This window comes from Vulpes lagopus, chromosome 10 (assembly GCF_018345385.1).
Source record: "Vulpes lagopus strain Blue_001 chromosome 10, ASM1834538v1, whole genome shotgun sequence".
Lineage (NCBI taxonomy): Eukaryota > Metazoa > Chordata > Mammalia > Carnivora > Canidae > Vulpes > Vulpes lagopus.
The window spans coordinates 6,505,157-6,531,200 of record NC_054833.1 but is presented as its reverse complement, the minus strand read 5'-3'; the positions used below and the strand labels follow the sequence as shown (position 1 = coordinate 6,531,200).

Genomic DNA, 26,044 nt, shown 5'->3' with positions numbered 1-26,044 from the left:
TATAATATTTAAAATATAGACCTACTGGTGAGAAGAATGGAATTCCTTTATTTGGATAACATTTCACTTATTGAGGTTCATGGTTTAATATTCTCTGTTGTCAAAACCAATTGCTAGAGTTCGCTTGTCTACATTGATGTATAATGGGATTTTTTGAATATGTCTTTTCATGCAGATTGACAATGCCAAACATTGATATCAGCTCATGATATCAGTTTAACATGGCTTTAATTGAACATATTTGTCACTTGAAAAGGATTTATAGAATTGTATTAGATTCTTTTCTTGATACTTACCTTTTATCAGATCACTCACTTCCAACTGAAGGTTAAGTCAAAGCTCCTCAATCACAGAGTTAAATGGGCTTTTAAATGTAGTATTTCCTTTGCACTTGTAGTGAGACCTGAAAAGTGTTGCTGGTACTGTAGATTGAGCTCAGAAAAATAAATATGCTGCAAATTAGTGCGGGAATGGAGAATACACTTAATGCTTTAAGTTTTGACAGCCTGGTGTGTGTGTATATTATATATATAATATCTATATATATATAATGTGTGTATATATTATATATATAATATAAATATATGTATATATATTTATTTATATATATATATAAAACATCTTAGTATTGCTTGTGATTCAAACAACTTAATTGTTAAAAATGACCTTACTGAAGTGTAAGTTTTGCATGAAAACATTATTTGCTAGGTAATATTAGGTTGAATTCATTATGAAACCTTATCAAATCTATAACAAAAGTTAATTTCCAAGACCATTCAATGTTTGATAATAATAGTTGGTGATTCTTCTCATAAAGAAAAATTTTAATTATCAACACTGATCTCAAAAGATTCACAGTGTAACTTTACCACTGCTAAGCCTTTGAAATTGCATGTGGTAGGGCACATCAAAATATTCTATTGATGTTTCTGGCAAAAAGTTGTGGAATTGATAAAAATCAAGTCAACAAGAGTGAATGAAATTCATTGTTGACACTACTGGCTCAGTATCATTTAAGATTCAGATATTCCACAAAGGACCTGTGTAATTAATATCATAGACTTTCATCCTCAGAACCTTGTCAGTTTGTCTAAGCCTTTGTGTGTTTCACACATATTTTAAGCTGCCATCAATTGTAACACATCATAGCAGATTCCACTTCAGGTTGTAATGAAAGACTGTTATCTCAATTTTTTTGAAAATGTTCCTGCCTATAGTTCCTCCACACAGACTATTCTTAGAGGCTAATTTTCAGTCACTTCAGTTTTGGCATTAACTCCACAAATAAAAATAACTTAATGGTATTAGTAACATTTCTTGATTAATCCGAGCCAAAGATTACTGCTCAGAATCATTTGCTTTGTTTTCTAGTTAACTGTTAGTATTGGTCCCAATATCCTCAACCCAGTGTGGTTAGAACATTGTCATAGGAGGAGATGAGACCAGAGGTTTTGATGGGCTTCACTTACTTGCCATTCATTAACGCTGGAGATGTATCTTCCAAACTTGTTTGTTTGTTGTTTGTTATTATTTTTCTTTTACTTTTATTAAGTTTATGTGCTTAACCTGATAGCCCTTCATTGGGAAAAAAAAAAAAAACTGAAATGGAAACCCAATCTGTAACAGTAAAATCTGAAGTTTATTCAGTTGAAAAGTCAAGAGGTGGAAGACCTAGCATTCCACAGGCCTGAAGTGCCACTCAGGCCCTGTCCCCTTAGCCTTTTTTGCAGAATAGTCTGAAAACCATTATTTTTAGCATAAATGGGGAACTTGTAGTATGATGTACTTTGAGCAGAGGTAGGAGCCCATATCATCACCTCTTAGGTATCAGACACTGAACTAAGTCCTTTCAAATATCTCATTTAATCCTCACAGCAATGTGATCAGTATTATTGCCATTTTATTAAACCAAGAAAAGATTCAAATATAGAGGGTTTTTTTTTTTTTAGTACTGTTATTTATAAGATCTCAATTTTCTGGAACAGTACAGTAGAACTTTCTAGTAATGGAAATGTTCTGTCTCTGTGCTGTTGAATATGGTAGAAAGTGACCATATGTGGTTACTGAATATCTGAAAGGTGGCTAACCTAAATGAGGAACTGGGTTTTAAATTTTATTTGCTTTTAATTCATTTTCATTTTAATAGCCACAAGTAGATAGCATTTACTGTATTGGAAAGTTTCACGTCTAGATAACAGTCTCCAAGTGATTCTGGAGTGTATTTGTTCTCAAATGATTCTGTCTTACTTTGCCACTTGCTTTGCAAGATTTACTCTGTAGTTTATATTTATCTTAGAATGTTTTGTTGAATGTATCACATTTAATTTCCACCTGTTTCAATGTAGAAGTTGACACTGGGGTCTCAGTAAAAATTTCATATGACATTTGACTTTTCTTTCTTAAAAAAGGAACTCATGGGGATCCCTGGGTGGCTCAGTGGTTTAGAGCCGCCTTCAGCCCAGGGTGTGATCCTGGAGACCTGGGATCGAGTCCTACGTCAGGCTCCCTGCATGGAGCCTGCTTCTCCCACTGCCTGTGTCTCTGCCTCTCTCTCCCTCTATGTCTCTCATGAATAAATAAAATCTTTTAAAAAGTGTTAAAAAGGAACGCATGAGTCTTACATTGACTCGTTAATATTCATTAAGTACCTGCTTTATGCCAAGTGCTGAGTTGAAAACCCTGGGAATGTAGCACACCAGACAGACATGCTCACTGTCCTCAAGAAATCTACAGTCCCAGTGGAGAAAGCTTAGAAAGAACCAGCAATTCCAATAGGATATTTAGGAAATATAGTATTTGGGAGCTTGAAGAAGGCACTATATATAGCATAAGTTCAGGGAATCTTCCCTAGAGGAAATACTCTTTTTAAGCAGAGGCCTAAATTGTGAGGGGAGTTAGCTCTGCCAAACAGGCTTGGAGGAACAATGGCACTTCACTGAAGGGAATGGAAGTTCGGTGGGGCTAGACTCTACTGAGACATGGGGCCTGTATGAACTCTCCGGGCCAGAGAGGGCACCAGGGCAGGGAGGCTGTGGGGAACAACAGAAGAATAGCACAAATTATACACCTGGAAGATATTTAGGAGCTTAGTAAAAAGAAAAAAAAAATTCACACTGATATCACTGTACTTCATCCTAGCCATGTTTACTTCCTTACTGTCCCTTGGTGAATTAGTTCAGACATTAGAGTAATTTTCCGAGTCTATCAATGAGAACTGTTAGCCTACACCTTTAAGAGACTAGATGTACTCTGAAAAAGCAGATTTCCTTTTGCATTTCAGAGATCTCTTTGTACAGATCTGAAATTCCTTTTGAAATGGTCATTCATGGGACTCCTGGATGGCTCAGCAGTTGAGTGCCTACCTTTGGCTCCCGACATGATCCTGGAGTCCTGGGATCGAGTCCCACATCGGCTCCCTGCATGGAGCCTACTTCTCTCTCTTCTTGTGTCTCTGCCTCTCTCTCTCTCTCTCATGAATAAATGAATAAAATCTTAAAAAAAAAAGTGAAATAATCATTCCTTTTTTTTTTTTCCTTAAAACTGACCTCCCATATGATAGTACCTGGAGGGTTTATTTGAAAAACGACCAGTTTGTAAAGCTTTTGTCTTCCATCGGTTTTATTTGTAATCTTTACTTTCCTTATCGACAAACCAAGAAAACTAATAATGCTCTAGCACTGGTGTGGGTTGTGGTACTTCCTAAGAATGGATATTCACAAATGGGTGTTACATACTTATTCTCACTTTCAGCTTCTTCACAGAAAGCTGAGTCTACAGAAGCTGCTACGTAAAGTAGTATCAATCAATTCGATGTTTATTGGTGATATTGATAACTAGGGATGTCACTCAGCCATTTGTTTTCTTCTCTTTATACTGATCACCTTATGAAGAACAGTAGCTCACCAGGCTTTATGTTGATAGTTTTTGAAAAGCCAGCATAGAAATTAGCACCTGGTGGAGTGGAATACAGAAAACATTTAAGATCTGTGCCTTCATACTTGTGTCCCTCTGTGTTTCATTTCTTGCTAAACATTGATGGCCTTCATAATTCCAAAAGGATTTAATTAATTGTAATTTTTGAAAGCATATCTGTAAAAAATGGGATCAGAACAGTATTATGCCCACAGAAATCACTCAGATGTTTTTTTTCTTAGAGAAATGCAAAGTATGGTTGAAACATGGGGGACAGAGCCATATGAACCAATGTCAGTCAATAGATGTGCCATTTAATTTTCTCTATTTTGAGGTCTACTTCTGCATTTTTTTCCTGTCCATGCATGACAGTTTTAATGTTTTACATGGAGGAGTTGTAAAAAATTAGTTTCAGTGGCTGATTTTGTGCAGCCAACATTAAGTCAGTTCCCATGAACGGCCCCCTGGTGCAACCCTTAATAAATGCAAACTTTATTTTTAGTAATGACCTTTTGTAATGTGAGCCTTGATCCATTGAGATGCTGTTCACTTTTGATGCATCTCCAAATCCCTTTTTTTATGCATTTTAAATCAACACACGCTTGCTCTGAATTTATGCATGTGGATAGACGGAGATGTAATTTAAACACATCTGTTCAAATATGCATTTCAGATCAACTTGGTGCCGGTTCTCATAATACGATGGAGTTTTTGACGGGTATTATATCCCTAAAGTACACAACAGATGGTATTTATTAGAGAATGAATAGAAATGAAGTTTAAGGATGCTGAGCTTTTTGTCTTAAGTCACTCATTTTTTAGTCATAAAACAATAATGGTCTGAAGTCTTGTGCCCCTATGTTATAAAGCGTTGTGTGAGACTGTTTTCTTTCAGATGAGAGTCTCTCAGTCAAATTGAGATTAAAATTATCTTTTTATTGAGTAGTCACCATCATGTTGAGAAAATTCAATAAGAAAGAGATAGGGTGTAAACATTAGGCATTGACAATTCGATCCTAGCTATAATTAATACTTAAGTCATATAGATAATGGATTTTAAAAGATAGACTAGCTTCACTGAAAATCTTCATTCACTTTAGGAATATGTCAATGAATGGTTTCAGAGTTATTAAAAATTACTTCTATATACTGGAGTCATTATTTCAATGCCTAAAATAAGATTTCTTTACTTACCTTCAAAGCGAACTTTTTTCCCCCAAATGAATGGCATGAGTAACCTAAAATTAGTACTTACTGCCTTTTAGATTTACTGTTTTCAATTATGAGTTATACTTAAATTATTGTCATTTCAACAAATATAGAAAAATATGACAAAACCATGCACTCCTCTTGCTCCCCACCCCCATGTACTTCTATGCTCACACCTACACTTAGGAAGCAGACAAGACCACCAGTTGCCCTTGTAATGGTGAGCCCTTGTTGGGAGATGAGTAACTCTTGCAGAGTTTCCAGAGATATAATAAGTAGCTTTTTTAACACTTATTTCTTTCTTCTGGATTTATAACGCTGGGAACCATTTCCAAAGAGCTAGATCAAGGATAAGAAACAAAATCTATATATGCATGCCTTTTTTCTTGCATTTGATAGAAGCTATATTCTCACATCCACAATCAGATGCAAGGAAACCAGACTGAGATTACTTCTGAGCTATTATTGACTTCTGCAGACAACACTGCAAATAAGTCTTTTTCTCAGAGATTTAGAGAGAGGGAGTGCAAAAGGAAAGCAATGATTTGTGAAGGGACCTGCAGTTATGTTAGGCAGTAATAGAAAACATTTTAAAATATTTGAAATAATATAATTGCTTTGCACCAGGAACACGTACATGGATAAAAGATGTTAGCAGGTGTCCTGCTAGTATAGACTCTCATGCTGTTGTATTTATTGGAAATATGCACACCATCAGCAGATTTAAATTTGTAAAAAGTAATCAAAACAGAAGGCTTGAATAAAAACTCAGGCTTAAAATCATGTAACTCTTTTAAACTGAATTTCCAATTTAATAAAATACAGTGTTTGCATCAAATTAGCTTTCTGTCTTAGATCTTTCAGTGTAACTCTGAAAATCATGTTTTTCTTGGCATTTCAGTTTTTTTTTTTGCTTCAAAATACTATAAAATACAACTTATAATACTTTCCTCTAGTTGACTTGCCTGCTGCATAATTGGATAAAGAGTTTTGTAGCATTTAAACTTTTGGTTAATAGGGTCTTAATGTTTAATATATCTCCAGATTGTAATTTTTATGGTTAGTAGCATACAGATTTGCAAACATCACATTATTATAGTCAGTGTAAAAAGACACATTTCTTTATTTCATGTTCATCAGTGAAATCGATTTTAGTGCAATCAATTGCATGGATAACAGTTTTAACTTTAAATAAAGGAACACCACCTAGAATGCAATTTGCTTTTTAGTGAAAATCTTTCCCTCCTCTTTTTTTTTTTTTTGTTTGTTTCTTTCTTTTACACTATTTTTTAAATCCCTTCAATATTTTTAACTACTGGGGAAAATTTAGCCAAAGCACTCAAGTCTTAATCCATTTGGAGTCTCCTGTAACTTGGTCATCTTGCTTATCTTTTAACTTTAAGCTTATTTCCTACCTGCCCCTCTCTACCCTTGCTACCACCACCTACCTCCTATCCCCTCTCCTCTGCTAAAGAACATATTTTGAGTTCTCATCATGCATCAAGCCCCGGGGATAGAAAACCCCTAGGGTTGTAGCCACCGCCTGGCTCCTGCCCTCACCACACTTACAGTCCATCAGTTACAGAATGAACACTTTCCTGGTGTCGCAGGGTACCCTGGTAGGTATCTGAATTAATGACTTTCTGTTCCTCATTCACCCTGGCCTAGCACCCTGAATCCCACTCCTTCCTTACTGCCTCTGCTCCCGTCCACCCACACATGCCTCCACCTGAGTCAGCCACCTCACGGTTTTGATGATTCTGTAGTTTCCCACACCCCTTCCTGCTCACCATCCCCACTCTTGCTGTCCTAGTAAAGGCCATCACTATCTGCTACTCTATCAATCTCTCTGCCTTCTGGGTCATTCTTAAGGTACTCCTAGAATCTCCTTACTGATGCAGAGTTTTAAAGTGTCGCTCCTCCCAGAAGCCTTTGCGTCGTGCCTCTTTGCCCAACTTCAACACATTGGTCCTAACCTGCTTAACATTTTAGCTAACAATTCCAGTACTCGTCTCCATGCATACCACATCCTATGGGGTGGTTGCTGCTTATTTCTTTTTTGCCTGAATGACTTTGCTCTTGCTTTTTCCTTCTGTTTAGAGTATATGTTCACCTTTTCTATATGTGCTATTCAAAATAGGAGCCATTTATGTCTGTCTTCTGAGCATGGGAATGTAGCAAGTCCAAATGGAGAAGTGCTGTGAGTGTAAAATACATACCAGCTTTCAAAGACTTAGCATGAAAAAGGAATCTAAATATAATTCATTAATTTTTATATTGATTGCACGTTGAAATGACAGTATTTTATGCATTTGGGTTTGCATATTTTTAATTTCGCCTGTTTCCTTTTTTAATATGATTATCAGAAAACTTAAAATTACATGTCACTTGCATTATATTTCTGTTGTGCTTTGACACCCTCTACCATTTACCTGTGTCCTCTGAGCCACTTTCACAAAGGCTTCTTGCATTTCTCTCCCTCTGCATTGTATTACTGTAGCATTTATTTACAGTGCGCACGTAGCACTTAATCACTGTGCCTCAAATTATGGTTATTTATGGGGAAATAGTGTGGTGTGGAGTGAAGAGCTCAGAATTTGGAACCAAGATGCCTGTGATTCACATCACAGTTTTGTCATCTACTAACTTAATGTCCTAGGGGGAAGTCATCCATCCTTACTGAGCTTCAGTTTCCTTCCTGGAAGACAACGATGATACTAGTACCTACTAGTATAGGATTACTAGTAGTATAGGATTACAAGGGGAATTAAATGACTTAATATATGGAGAGCACTTAGAGCAGTGCCTGGCACAAAATACAATGTGCATGTTTTCTGTAACTAATAATATTATTGCTACTGCTACCACTACTGCTTCTGCTGGTGTACATCTGACATCTCTCTGAATGATCTTCAAGGGCAGGGGTAGCACCTTACCGTCTTTATATAGCAGAGGGCAAGGGCATAGAAGGGCCTCCTTCTATGATATTGGTTAAATAAACTATGGATTAAATTTGTCAATTTAATTGATACTGTTGATTGAGTTGAATTTTCTTTGAGAGAGCATCAAAACCCCAAGTGACTCATCTGCCAGCATATAAAAAAAAAATTTCACCAGAGAGATAAACTCCAGGGACATTTACAGTTCTTTCAGCTGCCCAAATATGTGTGATAATGATTCCTTATTCCTCCCATTTTACTGTCCTCAGAGATATTTCCTAGGTAGAAATACCACTAAGACCACCCTTCCTTCCTTCCATAAACCATTGTGGACTCACTTAAGAATATGTGGTATCCCTGTGCTCTCCTATCTCTGGAAATCATTCTGTTCACTATCCCTATTTTAATGCCAGTATATGCATTTTGCTCTCCATGTCATCTTCTTGTGATTTTTCTCTTGTAGTCAGCTTGTTTATGTTAACATTTTGTGAAAATATCACCATGTAACTAAAGACGATTCTTATTCAGGGCTACTTGGAGAATGTGACTGTGTGTTGAGGAGAGGGCTCTGTGCAGGAAGCCTGTTCCTGATGACACAGCTCCATGTGTTGGACACTCAGCTGTGATAAGAGTCATTGGCTGTCTTGTACCACCTGGGGTCTCTTCACTTACTGTTTTGATCAGAAATTTATTTTGTTAAAGCTGTTTGCTAAAGGAACTGCTTTCTGTAATTGGAGCTACATAAATAGTGGAAATGGAATATAAATTCGAATGCTGTCACACTTTGTTTCATCTGCTTGTAATGCAGCAGATTCTGCAAAATGCCCACAGACCTCTGCATTTTTTCTTTGTTGCTCCACCTCCTGCCCTACCCACCCCCCACCCCCACCCCAGTACTGTCCCTAATTTCATTTTCTTTACGGCTCATAATCCCATTTATTCCACTTCCCATCCTTATCCCACTCTCTCCCTTGTGTTGTGTAGAGCTTGACACCATCACACATCACTGTTTACTTCTGTCGGTGGCTGGGAATGGTGCACAGCCCTCTACTGGACTCTGCATCTGTTTTCTTGGCCCTTTACTTGTAGGTATTCAATTAGTGTTAGTTGGATTGAATCAAGTCATCTTTAAATCAGACTTCTCTCTACTAGACCTTAGCACACTGGTGCCTACTAGGCAGTGTCACACTTAACATTAACATTGGTGGTCATAGACACAACTTCTCCTTTACTGGTCTCTCTGACATCATAGCAACAAAATCCTTTGCACAGGCTATCATTCCTAAGAATTATTCAGTTTAGCAGGTTGGAGAGGCAATAGTTTGTGTTCAAAGCCTGATTTCTCTGTGCAAATACTTCACCTACCTGAACCTCTGCCAAGTAAACATAACACTGCTTCCTTTGCAGAGGGTTGTTTTGATGTTTGTGACATAACGTGGAAAGGGAGTTTCAGCATGTGACCCTTCATGTGTCTTTACAGCCATTGGTTGGATTTGAATTATGTAAAAGACAGAGATTCTTTGGCTTCTGTGCCAGGCTTTGAACCATTCAGGACTTGGTATCAAGCATCACTATAGTTGTCTAAAATATTCCTCACATTCTTTTGCCAAAGATGATGTAATTGGGACGACTTTCTAGATGCTGCATGGCTTGGGACATGATGCGAAGTGTTAAAAATTAACAGGATTTCTTGTTTTCTCACTGCCTCTCTGAGCCAAAGGCTAGTTCTGTCTATTAATGTTTCTAGTCTCATGGGGCCCTATCTCCTTCTCTCATTTTGGCACCACTGTAAATGTATGTGATAAAATCTGAGCTGTCACGAATCTTTTCGTGGGCTACTGGTGGCGCCGATAGGAGATCTGGTAAGGATATTTTTCTCTACGTTTCTTCTCACTGGCTAAAAGGATAAGTACATGAGGCCTTTTTTTTAACATGGGAGTAATAATTGAATACCTGAGGAATGATGGGAAGATAATCCTAAATGGGTAGTTTTGTGGTTTAGTAGTTGTGAGGTCATCTGCTCGCATTCATGCTCCTAGATGAGAGTCTCAAACAAGTTACTCTATGAGGATACCTGATAGTTACTGTTTCTGAGAAAGGAGGCCTTTTGGAATAAATGTATCTGGCACTGTTTGTGTGCACTGCCCAACATCAGTGGGAGGCACATTATCATTTAAGATCATAGACTCTGAAAACAGACAGTTACTTAATCTCTCTGTGCTTCCATTGCCACATCTATAAAATGGGGAATATATTACATTACATATCTCATGAACTGCTCTGAGGATTAAATAAATCCGTATTATGAAAAACACTTAACTGAGTGCCTGGCAACGTGCTGTGCTCAGTAAAGGTCAGAGAGGCTGCTGTCAAAAATGCCACAGTATCAACCCGATATCGAGCTTGTTCATGTGTGAGTAGTTCATGAATGTGATTTTCTCTAAACAATAACTTTGGGCATTGTTGTAGTGTCCTGATGTTCCCTAGTGTAGTAGCTTTCTTCTTGGGTTTTGAAATGTTTTTTGGTTTAGGGTCAGCTACCACCAGCATCGCAACAATGCCCAGTATCCCAGTGCTGCTGATCTGGGGGTTGTGAGATGGTTCCCAGAGAACTCTTGTGGCAAGAAGAGCCTCGAGGTGTGTTCAGGATTGGTGAAACATGTCTCAGGCAGTGCTGTGTGACTATGCCAGGCTAGGAGCAACTGCAGCTGATAGACTAGCCAAGCAGGGCATGAGACTGAGCGGAATTGCCCTTTTAGAGCTGGAGATTTGGGCCACATGGGAATCCAACAGGCAGTGTCATAGAAAGTGACAGGCTGTTAACATAAAAACTGCAGTGCCTAATGACCGGACACGTGTTGTGTGTGCTATGTACAGAAAGGACTCATGACTGCCTGCTGTCTCTCTGCCACAGCAGTCCTCATGGATCTTGACTATCCAGAATTTTGCCAAGAACATATCATTTAGTCGATAGATGATGTTTGAATGATGGGATTTATTATCAAAAACAGAGCAACTGTGATGCAGAATTAGAATGAAGACTCCTCTTCCCAGTCTTATTCTTCAACTTCTGGGATTCCAGTGTGCACCTCATTCTGTGCAATTTTAAACCAAAAGTTGCAAGTAAACTCAGGTCATTTAAAATAAGCATCGGTCCCTTGTCGGTATTTTATTATTTCTAGAAATAGAAATTTAAGGTGAAACAGCTATTAGTTAACTTACACACTTTTTTTTCAATACTCATTTGAGAAAAATGCCTTCATTGTAAGCAGGACAGGCCAATCCTAATAGGCCAGTACTGAGGCAGCAGCTGTGTAGCCTTTACCCCAGGGAGAAGGCTGCCACTGACAAAGCCCTCTGAATTGCCTCTTCTTTTCCCCTACCAGATAGATAAAGGCTAGAAGTTCACCTTTAGGACTTTCAAGTAAAATACTGAGATTGATATTAGATAAAATGGAGATTAATCAGTAATAGGTGTGAGTAAAGCCTGTTACCTTACTGAGTTTGTTTATTCATGAGGCTCTTTTTGTCTTGTTCTCCCATCCCCTTCACCTTTAAGTCATCGGGCACCATGAACTCTGTGTACTGCCTCATTACTGCAGAGTATAAGAATACGAGCACCACCCCATCCTTGACCAGCAAATGCTTATGCTTTACATGGAGACATAAGACAAGGTTACAAATGTGGAAGGTACCAGGCCAGATCATAACGGTGCCCTCAGAGGTGTATAGGAAGGCGTGCCACTGAGTTGAGATGTGGAGAGAAAATCAGGGAAGATTTCATCTGAGAACTAGGCTATAGCTCTGACTCGTATGGATGGATACTCATAGGTAATGGACCAGGATCATTCAGGGAGGAAGTCCTCCTTTGAATTTTATCAATGCGTATGTGGCGACAACAGAAAAAGTTGATGCCTTCTGTCTCTTAGATTCACCCTAGGGCATCTCTGGGGGTACTTAACAAAAATTAGAGTCGTGGGCATGGCTAGCTAGGCTCCCTGCAGACAATAAATATTTTTGACCTTGTGAATTGCATGATCTCAGTTGGCAACTGTCACAATTACTCAGATCTGCTCTTGTAGCCAAAGCTGCCTTAGTGTGTAAAAGAGTGGGCATGGCTGTATTCAAATAAAACTTTATTTACAAAAACAGGCAGTGGCTGAATTTGATCATTCAGCCATAGTTTGTCAACTCTTGATAATGATCTTTAGGGTAGGCTGAATTTAAACCAAACAAAATGAGGGTTCAACTAATAAGGAATAAAGAATGTAATTGTGAATGATGCTATACCACGTTTTGATTTGATAGCTTCTGTCCCATGCTCGCTTTCTTTCGTGTTTTTTTTCCAGTATTCTTTGTGATGCTGCTATGCAAATTGCATTTTACGATGGCATAAGACTTGAAATATAATATCTCTGAGTACCATTTCTTGATGATGACAACAATTCCATTAAAAACAAGAATTTGCCTGATTTCTTATTTATAATGGGCTGGATATTAGAGTCAATGGCATTATTACCATATAATTTTAGAAATTATTCTTTCTGAGACCTGACATTAAGCCACCTTCTAATCATGCCTCCCTACTAAAGAATACTATGATCTGGGTGTGAGTCTCTAAAATTTCAATAAGTGGGTGTTTTTTTCAAAGTTTAATTTTAAAAGATATAAGAAACTTGCCTAACTTTATAGTTTTTGCCCTGTCCTGATATTCGTTTAATTGGCTCTGCTAATGTGAATGCCCTTTCAAATATGAAAAAAAAAATAAAGCAGGAAGGAAAAGTTGATTATTTCTGTAATTGGATTTTCTCTTGAATAAAATGATTTTACCCACGTTATCTTTCTGACTTAAGGGATGGGGCTGGGGAGACCAGTTTTCTTTCGCATTGTCATCAGAAGCAGACAGAAGAAGGTATAGTCTGTTCCGAGGTATCAGAATACCATATTGGTTTGGGTTGTAATTAATTACTGATGCTGAATATACTCTGGTCCCTGCTTTCATTCCCAAATCTAAATTTCCACTGTGTGCAAAATAATTCCATCCAGGAAGAATTCTAATTACTTTAGTAATTATCATCTTATCTCTAAATGGAATTCAGACATTTGCTGCAGTTTATGAATGTTGGAAATGTTTCATTTCCTTTTCACCTTGAATAACAGAAAAATACACATTACTGAATCTGGCTTCATTGAACCTTATAATTCATGTTACCATAGAAACAGAAAAACTCATATAAGAATTGTGTTAACAGTACCATAGATAGTAAATACCTTCACTTCCACCAGCAATATCATAAAATGATTTTAATAACAGATGTGTAAAAATTCTGAGATTTAATATGGTCCCTTTTAAATATTATAACAATATTATCCGGTATGCCTACTTACACTTTTTAAAACAGTATCTTTGGTCTTATGTAAGGCTTTGTGCTTATTCCAAAATATTTGCTATGGAATGCAAGCAGTAGTGTTACGGGATTAAAAAAAAAAACCCTTAACTTTACAGTGTTTATTTAATTTTTAGTTAACAGTGATGATTCATTTGTTTTTCACTTGAAGCCAAACTGTGTATTCATAATTTATACTGGGTTTAGTAATGTATAAGATAGATGACACTAACTTTTTTGGTGTTACCTGCATCTACGTGGCCCCTCTCCCTGTTTTTGCCCTTTGTAAATGTCATTTCTCTTTCTAAGTTTCAGAAGTACTTTCCCACATACTCAATCAGTTTCTACCATCGACATTTAATATATTATTTTCTACCACTTTAAATTCTGATTTCTCAGAATATCCAGAGATTTACAGAGCCTTAGCAAGTTCTTTTTCCTTCTATTCATACACTTTTTCCTTTTCCTGTCTTAGACATACTACCTTGTTTTTATTCCAAAAACTAAAAGTATACCACATTTAAACAAAATAAGCCATCTGGACTGTGTGTGTGTTTGTGTGTGTGTGTGTGTGTGTGTGTGTGTGTGTTTAGCATATTAAAAGTAGTTTTATTACTTTTGAAAAGAGGTAATGATTTTTTAAAAATCTATTGCTGCTACATTTTTCTGTCTAGGAGAGGCCTTAAAGTTATTTTTGGCTATAAATATCACTTATAAATAATATGTGAATTAGCTATAGATTTTGACTAATATTTGAAAATAGTTTCTTCAAATAGATGTAAACTCCTCTCTAAAGGTCACAAATTTTGCGAGCTCTCGTTTGAAGATCACAAATACTCATTTACAGGAATGCATTTATATTATTTGTCCTCAGTTTCCAAACAAATAGCATTGATGTTTTATTAACCCTGTCTTTTTACCGTTTATTTCAAATCTGTTGCTTTACCCCAAGACAATGTGGTCTGTGTTGGTGTGACTTCATCAAGGTCACAGCATATGGACACTGGTGAGTTTGATGTGTTTGATCTAGTTCCAGTCAGGAAGAAAAACTAGGCCACGTGTACCTACCAGAGGATATTTAATACAGGAAGTGGATGGCACAGAAGCTAGAAGATTGTGGAAGTAAAGATGGGAAGGGATAAGGTAGGTTATCAGAGCATAGTAACTACTGAAAGAAGCACTCCTGCCAGGCAGGCTAGGGAGACAAAAGGGAAGAGTTTGTGTTGCTGGAACCCAGGACCAGCGACCCAGCAGCAGGTGACCACCGTCAGAGACACCCAAGCTTCTCCTTGCTCCCAGCTTCTCATCTCCTGTCACACCTCTTTTCTTAAGACCTGACAGGAGGCCAACTGCCAAAAGAGCCAAATGTACTTTTTGGACTTTTAGCACCAGCAATACCATTAAGAATATATGAGTCTGAGGCTAAGAGATGGTGGGGTAACACCAATTTTCATCATGACCAAAGTAGTATAATAACTGACAGACTAGGACCCATTTGATGTCACTGACTTTCTCTTAGGTTAAACTTTATGAAATTTACAGCCTTCTGACCATTTTTTATTTGCAAACAAAATAAATGAATAGAACAGCAATATGTAACTCAGCTTCTGATTATACTAAATCTACCACTGCAGAGATGATGATTTCACTCAGATTTGTCAAAGGAACCTTTTCTGTCTGGATGAAAAAAAAAAGCCTAATACCCTCTGTCATTAGGTCAAGTTACCTGTTATCTTTTTTTCCTAATATTTTTTGGTTTATCAAGAAACATTCACAGAATATATCTCCTAATCTTATTTGGGTCACAGAAGGCTTTAAGAATTAGAAGAGAGATCCCTGGGTGGCTCAGCAGTTTAGCGCCTGTCTTTGGCCCAGGGTGTGATCCTGGAGTCCCGGGATCGAGTCCCACATCAGGCTCCTGGCATGGAGCCTGCTCCTCCCTCTGCCTGTGTCTCTGTCCCCACCCCACCCCTCTGTGTCTATCATGAATAAATAAATAAAATCTAAAAAAAAAAAAACAAGAATCAGAAGAAATCTTGGGTTGCATGGGTGGCTTAGTCAGTTAAGTATATGTCTTCAGCTCAGGTCTTGATCTTGGGGTCCTGGGATCAAGTCCTGCTTTGGGCTCCCTGCTCACCAGGGAGCCTGCTTCTCCCTTCTTGCTCCCTTTGCTTGTGTGCGCTCTCTTTCTCCCTCCACCTCTCTCTCTCTGTCAAAAAAAAAAAAAAAAAAAAAAGTATCAGGGATGCCCAGGTGTCCCAGCAGTTGAGCATCTGCCTTCAGCTCAGGTCATGATCCCGGAGTCCTGAGATCAAGTACCGCATCAGGCTCCCAACAGGGAGCCGTCTTCTCTCTCTGCCTATGTCTCTGCCTCTCTCTATGTGTCTCTCTTGAATAAATAAATAAAATCTTAAAAAAAAATCAGAAGAAATCTGTAGTCCCTTCCCCCTGAAATATATGCATGCAATTTTAAGGAGTCCACAGACTCCCAAGAAAAGAAATCCTAGAATGACATAAAGAAAGGACTGTACTGGCATTGGCACTTCTTTATTTTGTTTCTTTAGTTCTCATTCCTTATAAGCATGCCTACCTGAAATGCATACACACCACCCTTTTATGAGTTTATAGTAGGAGAGTGATTCTAGGTACTTAAATGGTGAATACCATAGAGAGAGCAATAAATGGATAGATGGGTAGCTGGATGGATGGAGAGATGGATGGACAATTAGACAAATGGATGCACAGATAGATAAGTATACATTTGAGCAGATTTCACCAAACAGAAAATTATACACAGAACTGCTAATTAAGCCAATTATTAAGTAAAAACTTACCTGAGCTATTTTTACTTTATTTATTTATATTTAATTTTAAGGTTTCAACTAGTATTAACCAGTTTTCATTTGTGCAGTTTTAACATGATTAAAATTCCAGAAGCAAACTAATACTAGTATAATTCCCTCATTAGATATTTTAGGAATTTTTTCAGGTAGCACTACAGCCAGGATATTATTCATATCTAGAGCATTTGGGGAGTTTTTAAACTTTACACATAAATCAGCTCACCAAATGTTGGTGTCTTCCTATCCTTTTCTGTGATAAAGAATATCAAACTGATTGTGTCATGTAAACTCTATTTGTCTCTTATATGCTGATCATATACTCCTTATATAATTTTCTACTAGTATATATCCATGGCACAAAACACAAAAGAAATATGAGCGGGAATATGGGCCATAGGGGTAGTAGAAGGTGAAGGAGTATAGGTTTAAGGTATATGATGTGGTGGTGTTCCTCACTTCTACTGGTTCCTTAAGGAACACAAAAGCAGGGGCGCCTGGGTGGCTCAGTTGGTCAATCATCTGCCTTCAGCTCAGGTCATGATCCCAGGGTCCTGGGATCGAGCCCCATGTTGGGCTCCCAGCTCCGCAGGGAGTCTGCTTCTCCCTCTGCCCCTTCCCCATTTATTTTTTCTCTGTGTGTGTGTGTGTCTCTCTCTGGGTCAAATAATTAAGTAAAAAAAAAAAAAAAAAAAGGAACACAGGGGATCCCTGGATGGCTCAGCAGTTAAGTTCCTGCCTTCTGCCCAGGGCATGATTCTGGAGTCCCGGGATCGAATCCCACATCAGGCTCCCTGCATGGAGCCTGCTTCTCCCTCTGCCTGTGTCTCTGCCTCTCTCTCTCTCTCTCTCTCTCTCTCTCTCTTTCTCTCTGTCTCTCATGCATAAATAAATGAAATCTTTAAAAAAAAAAAAAGGAACACAAAAGCAAGTTGACATCTATTAAGCATCTACTATGTGTCAGCTACTGTTGTAAGTGCTCTGTATTCATTACTTCACTCTGTCTCACAACAATCCAGGAAGGGATGTGTTGTTATCCCCATTGTGTCGAAAACAGTGACCTGAGGCTCTGAATAGTAACATAACTTGTGATAATTTAGCTAGGAACTGGGAGCTCAAATCTGTCTGGATTTAAAATCTAGTTTCTTTTCTGCTAATACTATTGCTGCTGCTTCCCTCTAAGCCATCTGGAAATAGGAATAATTTCATCTACCTGTTTCTTGATGAGTGATGATAATGATAAAAAACAAGATGTCTTCTGAAGAATAAATTTAGCATATAACCCTTTAGGTTTTAAATGCCTCTCTATTCACCAGGGAAGAGTGATGGAAAGAGTGCCAGCCAGGTGGAAAGGTTTGGGTTTGAATTATGATCCCTCCAGCAACAGCTTGGTGACCTTTGACAAAACATTTAACCTTTTGAGACCACAATTACCCTCTCTTTAAAATGTAATTCTGAAGATACAGGCAAGTTTTACTTACTGTAGTAAATTGCTTTGCAAATATTATTATTTCTGAATATTTTTAAGGAAAACTTATGATCCACCAGTGCTTAGTATCTCAGATCCATGACTTCAGTAATATGGATAGAAATAAGACTGCCTTATCATTTAGTGATTCTGCAAATATGGGCAATTTTCTTCTCAACCTTATTTCCCTGATGGTACTTGCTCTGGGTCTCAGATTAAAATAGAGTCTACCATATTGGGAAGTTGTACTAAGGAACATGCAAGTTGCTAACACATTACCTGGCACTTAGTATAAGAGATGGCAGGTATTATTTCTTTGACAGGGTTATGCTAGTAATTGCTAAAACATACCAGGCCCTGTGTGGCGGTTGTTGTCCAGAGCAGTCAGTACAATGTACTGACTTTTACTAGCTCAGTTTTAGAGAATAGGAAACCAAAGCATACTAAGGTAAAGTAATTTGCCCTGGAGTATGCAACTCGGTGGTAACAGAGCCTCTTATATATATATGCAAGGGGAGATTTTTCTCCCAGATATCCATGTTAAAGATGAGGGATGAGCCATCACCTCACTAGTCTTTGTCTTAGCGACTCATTATGGCTTTTCACCCCTCATCCTAATGATCAGGTATTTTTTCTCTTTTCACTCAGGTCACTTAGAATTGTTTTTCATGGGGTACCTGGGTGACTCAGTGGTTAAGCATCTGACTCTTGATTTCACCTTAGGTTGCGATCTCAGGGTTGTGGGATTGAGCCCTGCACTGGGCTCCACACTGAGTGCAGAGTTAGCTTAAGATTCTCTCTCCTTCTCCCTCTGTGCCCCCCATTCAAGCACACACACACACACACACACTCACTCTCTCTCTCTAAAATAGATCTTAAAAAAAAAAGAATTGGTTTTTGTAAAAGCATGATGATAATTTTAAAGCTGCTGAGATTGTTCTCGATTTTCTCAAATTTACTTGAAGACGTCATGTTTCTCCTTAAATTTCCTCCCTCAAGATGAGCAGAATGATTCCATGATGTTAAGTGTTGGTAGCTGGGACACAAAATAGTATATTTTTCCCCCACTTTTAACAGGTTTATTATGGATATACTTTAGATACCATGCGTATGCACTCAACGTAAGTATATACTTTGAAGATTCTTTTAAATTAATAATTAGTGCAGCCATCATCACGATGCAATCAGTTATGAGAAAAAATTTCTAACTGCCTATTTGGAGTCCATCGTGTTTCCACCCGGAGACCCAAGCAACCACTGATCTGTTTTCTGTTCCTGTAGTTTTGCTTCTAATAGAAATTTCATATAAATAGAATCAGACAATAAATGGTCCTTTGTGACTTCCTGCTTTTATTAAGAATATTTTTAGGGGATGCCTGGGTGGCTCAGCAGTTGAGCTTCTGTTTTGGCTCAGGGTATGATCTAGGGATCTGGGATCGAGTCCCACATAGGGCTCCTTGCAGGGAGCCTGCTTCTCCTTCTGCCTCTGTCTCTGCCTTTCTGTGTCTCTCATGAATAAATAAAATCTTAAAAAAAAAAAAAGAATGTTTTTCAAGCTTCATCTGTGTGGTGCACATATAGCTGGTTCTCTTCCCTTTGTAGGTAAATTTTCATTGTATGCATATGCCACATTTTGTTGATCCATTCACCAGTTGACAGACATTTGGACTATTTCCAGTTTAGAACTATTATGAGAAATGCCGAAATAAAAATCCACATAGAAATCTTTGTGTGGAGATATGTTTTAATTTTTCTTGGGTAGATAACTAAGAAGTAAACTTTCTTAGTTATAGTGAGAGTAGGTTTAACTTTTTTTTTTCTTTTAGATTTTATCTTCTATTCATTTGAGAGAGAGAACATTAGTAGGAGGGAGAGGCAGACTCCCTTGGGACCAGGGAGCCAGAGGTAGGGCTGGATCCCAGGACCTGAGATCATGACCTGAGCTGAAGGCAGATGCTTAACCATCTGAGCCAACCAGGCACCCCTATGTTTAAGGTTTTAAGAAACTGCCACACTATTTTCCAAAGTGACTGCAGTGTTTTGAATTCCCACCTACAATGCATAAGGATTTTAGTTTCTCTAGATGCCCATCAATGTCTTATTTTTCAGTCTTTTTTCAGTGTAGCCATACTCTTGGATGTGTTTCATGGCACACGGTTTTAACTTGCATTACCCTGATTATTCGTGATGTTAAGCCAACTTTTGATGCACCTATTAGCTATTCATATATCTTCTGGAGTGAAGTGTTGGTTAAAATCCTTTGCCCATTGTCCATGTTTGTCTTCTTATTTGTGAGCCATAAGAGTTCTTGATATATTCTGGATACAAATATTTTTATCGATATTTGGTTTGCATCTGCCTTTCGCTCAGGTCATGATCCTGGGATTGAGCTCCACATCAGGCTCCCTGCTCAGCAAGGGGTCTTCTCCCTCTCCACTCTTCCCACTAGTGCTCTCTCACTACCTCTCTCTCAGATAAATAAATAAAAACTTAAAAAAGAAAAGAAAATTAAGTAACCATAAAAATATGGGTATGTTTTTTGACTCTCTGTATTGTTCCATTCCACTGATCTGTCCTTATACTAATACCACACTGTTGTGATTACTGTCTTTAAGTCAGATTCATCCATTGCACCAACTTTGTTCTTTATCAAAATTGTGCTTTCTGTGCCGACTGTGCTCTTGCAAACATGGTGAACATTCCTAAAACCTGCCAGAATTTCTGCAAGAAATGTGGCAAGCATCAATGCCACAAAGTAACACAGTACAAGAAAGGCAAAGATTCTCTTTATGCCCAGGGAAAGCAGCATTATGACAGGAAGCACAGTGGCTGTGGTGGGCAGACTAAGCCAATTTTCCAGAAAAAAAGCTAAAACTACAAAGGAGATTGTGCTGAGGCTTGAATGTGTTGAGCCCAACTGCATATCTAAGAGAATGCTGGCTGTTAGAGATCCAAGCATTTTGAACTGGGAGGAGATAAGAAGGGAATGGGCTAAGTGATCCAGTTCTAAGCTTCATATTTTGTTATGAAGACAATAAAATCTTGAGGTTATGTTCACTTTATTTAATTGCAGTTGGTCATTTTAAGAGGGAAATAAACTAGTGCCATCAGGAAAATTCCCCTTGTGGGGCAATTAAAAAGAAAATTGCTTTGACCACTCTAAGTTCTTTGTGTTTCCATATAAATTTTAGAATCAGCTTATCAATGTCTACAGAAAAATATGCTGATATGTTGATAGCAGTTGCAATGAATCTATGTATCAATCTGAGGACACATGCAATCTTAACAGCAAAAAATCCTCCAATCTGTGAAAATATGTATATTGTTTCATCTATTTAGGTATTTATTTACTTATTTAAAAGATTTTATTTATTTATGAGAGAGGGACAGAGAGCACACGCAAGAGTGCAAGCATTAGCAGGGATTGGGTTTGGCAAAGGGCAGTGGGAGAGAAAGAAGCAGACTCTCCACCAAGCAGAGAAGCCAGTGTTGGGCTTGATCCCAGGACCCTGAGATTATGACCTGAGCTGAAGGCAGATAGTTAACCAACTGAGCCACCAGGCACCCCTAGATTTAAGTTCTTTGTTTCTAGAGTATAGGTCTTTCATTTTCCAAATTCATTCTAAGTATTTTTTATGCTATTGTGAATAAAATTGTTTCCTTCTTTTCATTTTCTAATTGTTCATTACTAATATAAAAAGTACAGTTGATTTTTATATATTAATCTTTAGCTCTGCTAGACTCACTTATAATGGTAGGTTCATTAGATTCCTTAGAGTTTCCATAGACAAAATCATGTGACCTGCAAAAATGAGTTTACTTGTACTTTTCCAACCTATATGCCTGTAATTTCTTCTTCGTGTCTTTCTTGCACTGACTAGATCCTCTGTAATATATTGAGTTGTAGAAGTAAGAACAGACACCCTTGTCTTGTTACTAATCTAAGTGAAAAAGCATTCAGTCTTTCACCAATAAACATAATAATAGCTGTAAACTCTTGGGTTGAGATAGTTTTTCTCTATTCCTTTTTTACTGAGAGTTTTTATCATGAATGAGTGTTGGATTTGTCAGCTGAGTTTTCTGCATCTATTGAGATGACCATAGGGTCATCTTCTATCCTTTTAATATGGCTTATTGCATTAGTTAATTTGTTTGTCAAAGCAACCTTGAATTCCTGGAATTAAAACTTGATCATGAAAATAATCCTTTTTATATGTTTCTCGGCTTGTTTTCTAATATTTTATTAAGTGCCTCTGTGTTCAGAAAAGATATTGGTCTAGAGGTGCCTGTGGCTCAGTCAGTTGAGCATCTGACACTTGGTTTTATGATCTTGGGGTGGTGGGATCAAGCCCCGAGTTGGGCTCTGCGCTCAGTGCAGAGTCTGCTGGAGATAATCTCCCTTCCCCTCTGCTCCTCACCCTGCTTGAGTGCATGAATGCTCACTGTCTTGCTCTTTCTCTCTAACAAATAAATAAAATCTTTTAAAAAATCTCAGTCTGGAGTTTATTTCTGATCTTTTTCTCTGGTTTGTATTTTGTCTACTGCTGGGCTTACACATTGAGCTCTTTTTTCATCTATCTTTGAACAATTTCTATAGAATTGGTTTTATTCTTTCTTAAATGTTTGATATAATTCACTAGTGAAGCCATCTGAGCCTGAGTTGTTTTCTATTGTTTTTTTTTAAGTGGCACGATTTTTAATTACAAGTTAAATTTTTGTAATAGATAAAAGACTATTTGATTTTCTGCTTCTTCTTGAGTCAGTTTTTGTAATTTATGTCTTTTAAAGAATCTGCTCATTTTAGCTTAAAATTTTAATTTATCGTCATAAAATTGTAATAAATATACCCTTAGTATTTTTTTTCATATTGATAACATCCGTAGTACAGCCTCCTCCCTCATGCCTAAAGTTGGTCATTTGTGACTTATTTTTTCTTCTCAGTCTAGTTAATAGTTTAGTAATTTTATTGTTTATATGTCAAAAAGACATCTTTTATTGATTTTTTTTCTTTATTTTCTTTTTCATTGATTTATTTTTAAACCTTTATTTAGTAATTTATTTTTTGTTCTACTTTGGATTTGCTTCTTTTTTATTTATTTTTATTTTTTTATTTTTTGGATTTGCTTCTTTTTTAGCTTCTTGAGGTGAAAGCTTGAAATTATTGAGTTTACCTCTTTTTAGCACAGACATTTAAATCCATTAATTTCTTTCTAAGCACTTATTTAAGCTATGTCCCGTAGACTTAGGTGTTTTTATTTTCATTCAGAACTTTAAAAAAAGTTTCTTTTAATCATGCATTTATGGTTAATAATTTTAATGTATCTGATTCTTTTTCTGATTGTTTTTATTTCTTTCTTTTGAGATAAATAGCATGTATATTAGTATTAATTTTTTTCACATGTGGATTTGAAACTCATTTATTGTTCTAAAGCAAGAATAGAATCATTTTCTCATTTTTTGCCAGTAGAACACCAAATTGCAAGTAAAAATCTTGAGATGATTAAAGTACATTTTAAGTAGTATTTCAAATATGATGTGTATGTGTTTATTTTTTTATTCATGGTAAATAATAAAGTCTTTAAATGTTTGAGGCTCTCTTAAATTCTAGCCTAGGGCCAGCAAAGAGATCTGATATCCTACTGATAGATTTGCATAACTGATCATAGCACTGCTTCTGCCAAGGCAGATGCATAATTGGAATCTTTCTCATTAATTCTATTCCCAAGTTACTTAATGAACCCATTTTGCTAGTAAAAAGCTTGTATATGTCAGAAAAAATATTGAGTCAGAATGTATGTGTTATTTAAGCTAATTGAACATTTTCATTTTCATCTTCTTTCAGAATTATTTTCCAATACTGCTATGAAAACATAAATATAGATCTTTTAAATTTTAAAAATATAGAATACCTGATAATTATATTCATTAGACTCACAGCTTCAGTACATGTGCAGAAATGATCATTTAAAAAAATTAGTATTTTGAAAATGCATTGCTTCTCAAAAACAGCATTTACAATTAACATATTAAATATTAGGATTAATGTTCTATTTTACACTCCTTATAATTTCCTCCTAGCCACTTAAATCATATGCAATTAATTTAGAATTAGGTCCACTTCAGACTTTCTTGATTTTCTTATGAACTGAAGAGAATTATTTACTTAGGGAAATTAACAGTGTAAATAGGAGTCTTTTTAGTTGGTTCATCTAAGGAGCCAAATTGTTTTTAAGAAGCATCATTTGCATATATAAAATTAATGTATAGATGAGCCTCTTCTAACATTAAAGTGTAGTCTTTACTTTGAAAACATTTTATAGGCAATCAATTTATATTCTTACATACTTTGACACCAAATTTTGGACACCAAAAGTAAATTGCTTTTACTTTTAAATACTAGCCAACATAGGTCTTTCACAAATTCATAGTTTACCTAATTCTCTCCTTTGTTATCTGTAAGCTTTTTGTGTAGATTATCAAATATATTCACAAATTGAACATGCCCTTCTTAAACATTTAAGGTGACTTTTGTAAAGGTTTGTCTTTTCTCACTGGTGATCTTAATGCCAAAGTAAGCAGGTGTTGCATAATACTGAGCTCAGCTATCATGGATCAAGGAGGATTGGGGGGAGGGAGAATCAGTAAGGTACTTTCCTTTGGGAATACCCCATGATCTAGTGCCAAGTTCATTGCAATTCATAGTGTAGGACAATAACCAATTGTCTTGGTTTCTATAATATTTCACAGGCAGTTTCTAAGATTTTTTTTTTTATTTCCTAGGGGAGATGGACTCTTCTCTGTCATTTCTGCTATGATCTATTACTTAGAGTTTAGTTGTGGATTTCTTTTGTTCAGAAGGATTTATAAGTCAAGTGTAAACATTTGCTAATTAAAATTATTGACATACTTTTTCTATTCCACATGCTTTTAGTGAGTCTAGAAAATGGTCTTTTTATCTAGATCTTACTGTGAAAACATGTCTCTTATGACTTTAAAATGTAATCTTGGTAATCACCCTTGAAGGAGAAAATGTTTTTGCATCACAATAAAAATTAAATTTTTTTTTCAAATACGGTTTCATTTTTCTTTTATGCATATTACTGCTTTTTTTAATTTACCATCACAAAGAAAAGTTCCAGCCTTTGGAACTTATCTCACTAATTCAAGGTTAGCCAAATTAATAGCTGGATGAGACTAAGTGGAAATCAGGACAGAAATATTTTCAAAAATAAATGTCGAAAAAAATAAATAAATGTCATTCTCCTCTCACCCAGGCATTAAAGTGTTATCCAAACAAGGTGTAGAAAGCTGTTGTTTTGATGATGCCATTTGTATTAGGCAGCCAACAATTCGACTTTCCATTGTCACATTCTTTGTTCTCTCTTATGCTCCCAAAATCTAATATATTTCAATGAGAAAAATCATTTTGTTCTGTTCATCCATATAGAACTACATTTAAGGGATAGAAAACTTTGATATGGTTAGGTATCTATAGATTGTGATATTTGAGGCTATTTTTCCTGTTGTTTATGGATTGAGAAGACTATTGTAGTTATGAATACTGTTTGTGTTATTTTGTTATTATTGCATTGTTACTACAGGGTAAAATATCCTTATGGAAGAACTCCAAGGGCCGCAGAGAAAGTACATCCAAGAGGGTAACATGTGGTTTTATCAAAACCAAGGGCAGCCTGTTACCCAACAACATGTGATGAGAAGCTTTCGGTGATTTATTCTTTAATATTAAAGGGCAGAGTCAATGTTAACTGATGGCAAGTCTCAGCCATGGATGAGAGGGACCTGGAGAAAGTAGTCACACTTACAGTGAGCAGAGGAAGATTTGTGAAAAACTTTAATTAGTATCTTTAGAAAGATGAGGAAAGATATTGCGTCTCTAAAACAAATGAGTAAATGGCAACATAAGAAAATTTGCTAGACCTAAAGACTGTGAGTGTCTAGATTGTGCCCCTGTACAAAGATTTACATGCCTCATCAAAGATTTACAAGGCCTATTATCATGAAATTTAGAAACCTGAAGAAGGTGCACCTGGGTCGCTCAGTCAGTTAAGCATCTGCCTTTGGGTCAGGTAAAGATCCCAGGGTCCTGGGATCGAGTCCAGCATCAGGCTCTCTGCTCAGCGGGGAGCCTGCGTCTCCCTCTCCCTCTGCCTGCCACTCCCCCTGCTTGTGCTCTCTGTCAAATAAAATCTTTTTTAAAAAATTAAAACATTGAGAATAAAATGAATATCCTAAAAGCTTTCAAAAAGAGAGTGGGGGCACACATAAAGA

The 26,044-nt window shown here is 36.9% G+C and overlaps 1 protein-coding gene across 4 annotated transcripts in view; it reads left to right on the top strand.

Annotated features, from left to right (window-relative positions):
* CDKAL1 (CDK5 regulatory subunit associated protein 1 like 1) overlaps positions 1–26,044 on the top strand; it is a 647,296-nt gene that overhangs the window by 460,536 nt on the left and 160,716 nt on the right. The window lies entirely within an intron of this gene.